Consider the following 8,285-nt stretch of genomic DNA (forward strand, 5'->3'; position numbering starts at 1 on the left):
AGTACGTGTGATTTGAGGAAAAACGGTGCGAACCGACGTATACCGCGCACTACCAATTGAATGCACCACTGGACCACCACTTTCTTACCACATGAGCTCATTGATATTTGAGCAAAATATCTCCTTATTTCCAACTGCTTTTGACCGAAATTTGTGGCAAAAAATGCAAGGGAAAGAGAAAAATTTGCATGGCTTTGGTGGTGCCAAGTGTCACCACCTCATGACTCCTTGATTAATTTTTTTCTTGCCTTTTTATCCTTCATTTCAGCCATCTTTCTTCTTCATTTTTTCTGGCCTTGGCCGAGAGAGAGAGAGAGAGAGAGAGAGAAACCCCAAGAGAGAGTTCACCATTTCTTCTTGAAATCTAGTCACCAAGCGAGGAAGAAAGAAAACTAAACCGATTAAAGTCATCCTTGAGTGTTTATCTAGTGAGGTGTTGGTGAAATTTTGAAGGGGAAAGCAAGGGTTGCTCTTGGTAGACACTTAAGCAAGGTAAGGATGATGATTTCCCGATTTCTTACTCTTAATCTTGTTTAAATTAGCTTAGCATCTCAAATTTGTGGTGAATAATGGTTGTTATCATGTCTTGGGTGTTATTTTTCCTTGTGGATACATGAATTAGGGTTTGATGAATTGCTGCCAAACTGGATGTATGATTAATATATGTTGTATCCAAGATTGTATAGAGGGTTTTGGTAGCAAGTGAAGCAAGAAATGAAGAAAGTTATCATTGGAATAAAAAATTCCAGATTTCTGAAAAAATTTCACCCTGTTCTGTCTGGTTCCAGTTCATATGGTTAGAGGTTGAATTAGGCTTGGTATAAAACATGAAAGTTGTAGAGAATGGTATTTTATAGTTTTCTACAAAATTTCAGCTCAATCGGAGTAACGTAGCATTTGAAAAGACCACAATACCCTCACTGCCCTAGGTTGTATTCCAGTGTTCCGCGTAGACAGTTCAATCTATTTGGCTGTGTTTATTCACCATAATCCGTATGAACTTTGTCATTTTCCAAAACATGAAATTTTTATTACTCTATCTTAGCTTTTCAATGCCACCAAGAACACCTTAAACGGATATTGGTAGACTGAGATATGGCCATTTGAATACAGTACGGTTAAATAGCCGATTAGTTGGAATTAGGTTATGTGAATTGGGAATTTGATTAGGTTACACTAGAAATTGGACCAAGTGATCTGCACAAACATTGGATCCCTATGTCTTAGCTTCGAAAGAGTATAAGTTGCACCTCAATCCGATAAGCGTAGCCTCGGATGTGCCCATTCCGCAAGAACCCGTCAAAACTGTCTTTTGTAAACTTCATTTCCGCACTCGATATTAGCTTAATTTTTGTTCTTGTATTGTTTTGAGCCTATGGAATGGCTATTGAAATGAAATTGTGTTATGGATAACCTTGGGTTTGATTGAGTAAAAGGATAAAGCCAAAAATGGCTGAAAAATAGGAAAATACAAAGGGCATGCTGCCCAAATTTTCGCTCGAGGACTAAGTTTCTATTTGAACTGGTATACTTACGTTTGGTCTATGAAACCCTAGTTATTTTTGTCCACGGGTCCAAATGTCCTCGTTTCACTTTAAAGTCTTTTTGTACGTTCTACTCAATAATTGTCGAGTTTCTTTGATTGCACCTAATTGTTGTGCTAGATGATCTATAATATTCTTTCTCGGTTAATTTAGGTTTTCTTGGTGACTGAGAATAATATCCGGAAGGATATTTTACCCGTTGTTTTTCGTACATAGGTGAGTGATTCTTGTTTGTTATATTCTCCATTACTTCATGACTTGTTGTTGTTGTTTGATGATGTGTTAAGTGTTTTCAATGATTTCCAAAATGAATTTTCTAGGCGAGCGTGTACTTTATCGCGCTCGACCTAAATGAAATGTGAAGTTTACAATGATTTAACGATTGAAACATTAGTTGCGCATGATGTAAGACTTTTGGCTGAATTGGGCCCTGCCCTTCGTTACCGATCGACTCGAGCCAGAAGCAAACTCGGTCGGGCGATATGGTGACCCTGGGTGAATTTGGTATACTCGAGTATTACCTTGTAGTCCGGCCGCGTCCGGATGGGTGGAGTCCGGCCAACGTCCGGATGGGTGGAGTCCGGTCAACGTCCGGAAGGGGATGAATGAACGAACGCAGGTACGAGAGTTTTATTTCTCAAAAAGGAAATTTTCAAATAATTGGAGGAATAAGGGGAAATGTCAGCGGAACGAACGAATAGCTCCATGTGAGCCCGTATTCTTTTAATGAATGTGTTACTATCGCTTTCCATTGTAAAAATTTCTTGGATATTGATACTCCATGTTTAACGTATTGAATTGACTATCTGACTATGTGTTCGGAACCTCACTGAGCTTTTAGCTCACCCCTTTAGTTTTGTTTTCCTTAACAGCGGACGGCGAGCAGGATGAGAGCATAGACTAGCCTAGTCTAGTTCTTTGGTTTTTTTTTTTTTTGTAATAGTTCTCGCCCTAATGTTTGGCACGGGTTGGACGTGTGAAGGATTGAGAACCTTTGTATATTCGATCTATATACTCCCTTTTGGGATGGCAATATATATAAGTTTCGCTTTAAGTTTGGATCGCTGCCCTATTTATTCTTGTGATTTATTCCGATTTTAATTGAGAAATGTAGTGAACAACTGAGTCCCGTCGAGAGTTGGGCAGGCGACCCGCCGAACCCTGGGGTACGCCCTAGGGAGAGGTAGGGCCTTCACAGATGGTATCAGAGTTTAGGCTTCAGATCTCTGTAGTGTATTCTAGGCTTGAAATTTAGGATGCCGGACTGTGGGATTCGATTTGACTTGAAAGTTAAGCGATTGAGGGATAAAACCTATAGCTGTTTCGCGTGGTCTCTGCGCGGAGTGACCCTGGACTAAGTGATGAATAAGTATGAGGGACTAAGTGAAGCTATGAATTGCAAATATTATAGGTCTTAAATCTTTCTCATGGTATCTGAAGACCATAGATAGGTATGTCAGGTAGAAATTTCAATTGTAGATAGTTTACTCTTGGGACTGCAGCTCGAGATGTGAATTATCTTATTTCGGATTCTCGTGTTTGAGTACTTTAGAGTTGAGGCGCTGCTAAGTACTTGAGACCTGCATTTTGGGAACATGAACAGGTTTTGTCTGACTAGAATGAGCACAAGAGGTCAGGGACATCTAGTTTGCGTAGTAAGTGACGTGAGAGACCGGACGGACTGAGATTGGGACGACTTCACCTTTTCCTTTTGATTTACCTGTATATTGTTACTACATGACGTTAGTATACCTGTGTGTACATGGTTATCTGTCCAACTTGATATGTATTTGTGTATTTGCTTATCCGTCTTCTTGATATGGCGTGTTATGTGCGTATATGTTTATTTGTATATTTGGAATGTTAGAATTTGTTACTGTAGTCAATTTACTGTGTTTATTTACTAAATTACCTTTTGGGGAAAAAGAAAAGAAAAGAGAGAGGGAAAACATATATATGGACGGGAGACGTAGTCGTGGACGTGGAGCTAGACAAGCTCAAGAACCGAGAGAAAAAAGAGAAACAGTGGCCGAGCAAGAACAGGGACCGAGGGTTAAGGCAGGAGAAAAAATGGCGACGGCGATGCAACAAATGACAAATATCCTGGCACGACTGGTAGATCAATAGGGTCAAATGCCAGTGAATCAAACCCGGAATCCTGAGATCGGAGAGGATAAGCCTCTTGAGAGGTTCCAAAAGTTTCTACCTGTGAGAATCCGTAACTTTTCCATTTTCTAGGTTTTATTATCTTTAATGGCATGTTTTCTGCATTTTCTTGATTAGAAAAATTTCTAGATAATTTTTGTGAGTAAATAGGATTTTTAGATGATTTTTCTAGTGTCAAATAGTTTTTGAGAAATTAAGAGCGTATACCGGACGTAGGACCCGCTAGTGCGAAAAGTTCGGAAAAATTCGGCCAACTAGGTTAAGTTTTGGATGCTGGAATTAATTTATCGGGTGTTAAGAGATAATTAGAGGGTGCTATTTGGATTGGTGTGAGAGGAAACAAAAAGATAGGGATGCATTAAATAAAGTGACAAGTGTCACTTAGTGATTGGATGGACTTGAAGACCACTATTCACCTTTTTTCATTTGACCAAATAAATCACAAAAATTATCAAAATTTCACCATTTTCTTCTTCTCTGGTGGCCGGCCCTCTCTCTCAAGAAAGAAAGAAAGAAAGTTCTCCAAGTTTGCTTCAATCTTGCTCCAATCTATCAAATCAACCATTTACTCTTGTTTTTGTTTCATAGAAACCCTTAAGGGAGTGTTTGTGAGTTGTTTTGTGGAGTTATTTGGAAAGTTAAGAGGACTAGTTGCTCTCTCTCTAGTGTTGCTAAGGTAAGTTGAGAAGGACCCCTCTCCTCCCTCTAATGATGCTTAATTCATGATTAGTGGTGGTATAAGATGCAATTTTATGGATTATATCTTGATTTTTGGTTGGATTGGTGAAATTTTATAATTATTGGAGATTTTTCTGTTTTCATATGAATATGATTATGTGGTCATGTATGATGATTGGAAATAGTATTTAATGAATCTAGAAGGTGGAAAAAGTGGTTAATTGCAAGAAATTTCTGCTTTGGAAGGAAAATTGGAAAACTAGGGTTCATGTTCCTACATTCTGTCCGGTTTTGTAGCTCATAGTTAGAGGCCGAATTGATCTTGGGTTAAAACATGAAAGTTGTAGGAAATGATATTTTAGAGGTGCCTGCAAAATTTTAGGTCAATCGGAGCAGCGTAACTTGTGAAAAGACCGAATTACCCTTGCTGCCTTGGTTTTACCCGAATTTGATAGTTGCGTCTGTAATTGGTTAATTTGGTTGGGAATACTTCCGAATTGGTTGTTGAGGTCTTCTGATGAAATGTAGCCTTGTATCTTAGATTTCGGATGGCTTTGGAATTTCTGGATTTGGACTTAGGTAGGCTGACTTATGATGTTTGAACCAGAATGCGTTCTGTGAATCTGTTTTTGCGGTCCCGGTGTAGTCTATTGCATTTGTGACCTGGTTACACTCAAAACTGGGCTTAGTGACCTTCTGCAATATTGTAGCCCTATCTCTTAGCTTCAAAACAGTGTATCTTGACCTCCATCCGATAATCGTAGTGCCTTTGGTGCCAAAACCGCAAAATGATGTCAAAAAACTGTTTTTTTTTGGGTTAACACATAACTCCATTTCCGGATTTTCTGGTTTCCTCTAATGCTTATATATTCTTATGGAGCCCTATTTTGGTGGTATTTGGAACTGGTTTATGAATTGTAATTGACTCTTATTGTGCTTATTTGACTATTTTAGGGCTTGACTTTCATTTCCGGACTTTTCCCTAACTTGAATTGTACTTGTACTACTTTAAACTTACTAAACGACTATTGGATGAACTTATGTTGTGTGTGACTTTGGGACTGGTTGAGGAAAATAATGAAGCCATGACTGGCTGGAAAAGTAAGCAAATTTAGGGAAAATGCTGTCCAATTTTCTAGGCCGTTTGTTTCCTTTAAGTTTGACTTACCTTTTGGTAGAAATGAAAGGCTTTTGGGTTGTTTGAGCCTAGGTCTTCATGTTACCTTTTCGTTTCCAAAAATCATGTTTTGCACCCTTGCATTAGTAATTATTTGGCGAGGCCTATGACTGGTTGTCGAGTCTCACATGTGCATTCTGTATACTCGATTTTGAAAGTGGAACCTTCAATTGTTTTACTTTGATTATTTTAGGGTTTCTTGGTGATTAAAGCTCTCTTTTGGGTAAAAAACTTTTGAGGTATCTGTACTGACACCGGTGAGTGTTCCACTACCTGCTACCCGTTATGTGAAATATCTGAATATCTGAAATACTTGATTTATGACTGTTGGAGCCAAATACTGTTTTGATAAAATGGAGGCGAGGGTGTACTTTATCACACTCGTTCTCTTGTCTGTTCATATGCCAATTTTGAGTGCGTATCTGAATCTGCTATCTGTATCTGTTCTGACGTCGTTTGGAAGGTTGTATCCAACGACTTTTCTGTGACCTCTGAACTCAACCCCTGTGGCTAGTTATTCGAGTCGGGCCGGCAAGGGTCTGGTCGATTAGATAACGAACCATGGTAGTCTGTTTTGGGATCTTTGGGTATTGAGACCCTTGATTCCGGTATACTCGAGTATTACCAATTCTGATCTGATTGGATTTCGGGCCCGGTGGGGGTATGTGAGGTGGAAGGAATCGAAGAAAGTGGAGTCTACGGTATTGGTTACTTCTGTAACGTTGACGGAGTGTCAACTGTTATTTCGATCAAATTTCGGTGAAGCAAATGGGAATTTGGCTCCTGAGAGCCACCCGTATCCTTTCTGTCTATGGTGTTTGTTCACTTCTTTATTTGATGCACCTATGTGATTAATTGAATATGAAATTCCATGTTTCTTATTTGCTATTATTTTGGTACCTCATTGAGCGCAAGCTCACCCCTTCCCGTTATCTTTGTTTTCCTTACAGGGAACCACTTTTGGGGCTAAGATGTTTTGACGCACGAGTCGAACTAATTTTATTATATCTTTGTAAAGCTCCTCGATAGTTGGAAAACCCTATATGTATTTTGGTCTAATTATCTTCTTTTGTTCCGTAAATTACCAACGTATGTGTATAAAACTATTTACCCTGTTCATGTATCCTATTTGGATTGGAAATGTTTTCCCGAGTCATATGGCCATATCTGTACTCGTTGGGCTCCTGGCGGGGTGGTGATGTGGCAACCACTATTCATTTTTGGTGTTGATTTTCGTTTTGCTATTTGGCGACTTTGAATCGTTTGAGCGCGCTATTACCTTCCTGAACGTTTTCGATTTCTTTTAACGGCTCAACTGAGACCTGGCGAGAGTTGGGCAGGCGGTCCGCCGAACCCTTTGGTTCGCCTTAGGGGAAGGTAGGGCTGTCACACTACCTTCGAAATTTCAAGGAGGGCCTGATTCGGATATAGCTGAGCAGTGGATGGAGGCAATGATTAATATCTTCGCGGCTTTGAATTACACGGAGCAAAGACAAGTAAATTGTGTTGTATTTCAATTCAAAGGACCAGCCCGCGCGTGGTGGAATGCAATTAAGGCCAAGCGGGAAAGAGAACAGACGGTACGGACATGGGCGAACCTTGTAAGGGAAGTTAACGAAAAGTATCTCCCACCTTTAGTCCAAGAAATGAGAGAGGACGAATTTATTGGATTGCGTCAGGGAACCCTAAGTGTGGCCGAATATGAGACCAAATTTACTAGACTGTCTAAATTCGCTTCCGAATTGTTGGTTACGGAGCGACGGAGAATAAGACGATTCATACAAGGACTAAATTTGGAAATCCAGGAGGCATTAGCGGCAGTTCAAGTTAATACGTTTACAGAGGCTCTTGAGAAGGCCCAAAAAATTGAGGATGTGAAAGCCCAAGTAAAAACCTTTCAAACGCGGAAAAGAGATACATCCAGCAGCATACCTGAGGAATCCGGAGAAAAGATAATGCTCTCCAAAGTGCAAAAAGTGAACCATTCACCTCGCCTACCTTGGTCATTAAGAGCATTAGATGAAATGTCTACGAAAGGAAGTCAGATCGGATCAAACGATATTTCTCGAGAAGATCCAACAGTAGCTCATCGATTGGCCTGTGGATACTGTGGAAAGACAAATCATACTCAGATTGATTGCTGGCGGAAAGGGGGAAAATATTTGATTTGTGGGAGTAGCAATCATCAACTTAGCAATTGCCCGAAGAAACAGCCACGAGAGGGTAGTACTCAACAAGTGGAAGGAACCAAACTGAAACAAACTCATGAAAGAGGAAACCGAACAAAAGTATCGACACAAATTTATGCCATAGATCAGCACCAAGTTCTGGGGTCCTCCGAGGCGACGGAAGGTATGAATTTCGAGGTCGAAATTCTTTTAAGGGGGAGAGAGTATGAGGACTCGCAAATTTCTTATATTTTTTCAAAAATGCCTTTTTATTTAGAAATTATTCATTTATTATAGCCCTACTACCCAATCATTTCCCAATAAGTGCAAATGAATCTAGAAAGTAGGGTTTCACTCTTCGTTTTTAAGATTGGAGCAAATTAGGGTTTTCGCGATTTTTCGGTACGGAGTAAGAATCAAATTTGGTGATTAAAAGTGACTTTTAGATGAGAAATAATATGTGATTAGGAGCAATGACAAATAGTTAGTGATTGGAAAGAAAAACCCCTAGTACATGTGATTTGAGGAAAAACGGTGCGAATCGACGTGTAC

Source organism: Coffea arabica, chromosome 10c, assembly GCF_036785885.1.
Source record: "Coffea arabica cultivar ET-39 chromosome 10c, Coffea Arabica ET-39 HiFi, whole genome shotgun sequence".
Classification (NCBI taxonomy): domain Eukaryota; kingdom Viridiplantae; phylum Streptophyta; class Magnoliopsida; order Gentianales; family Rubiaceae; genus Coffea; species Coffea arabica.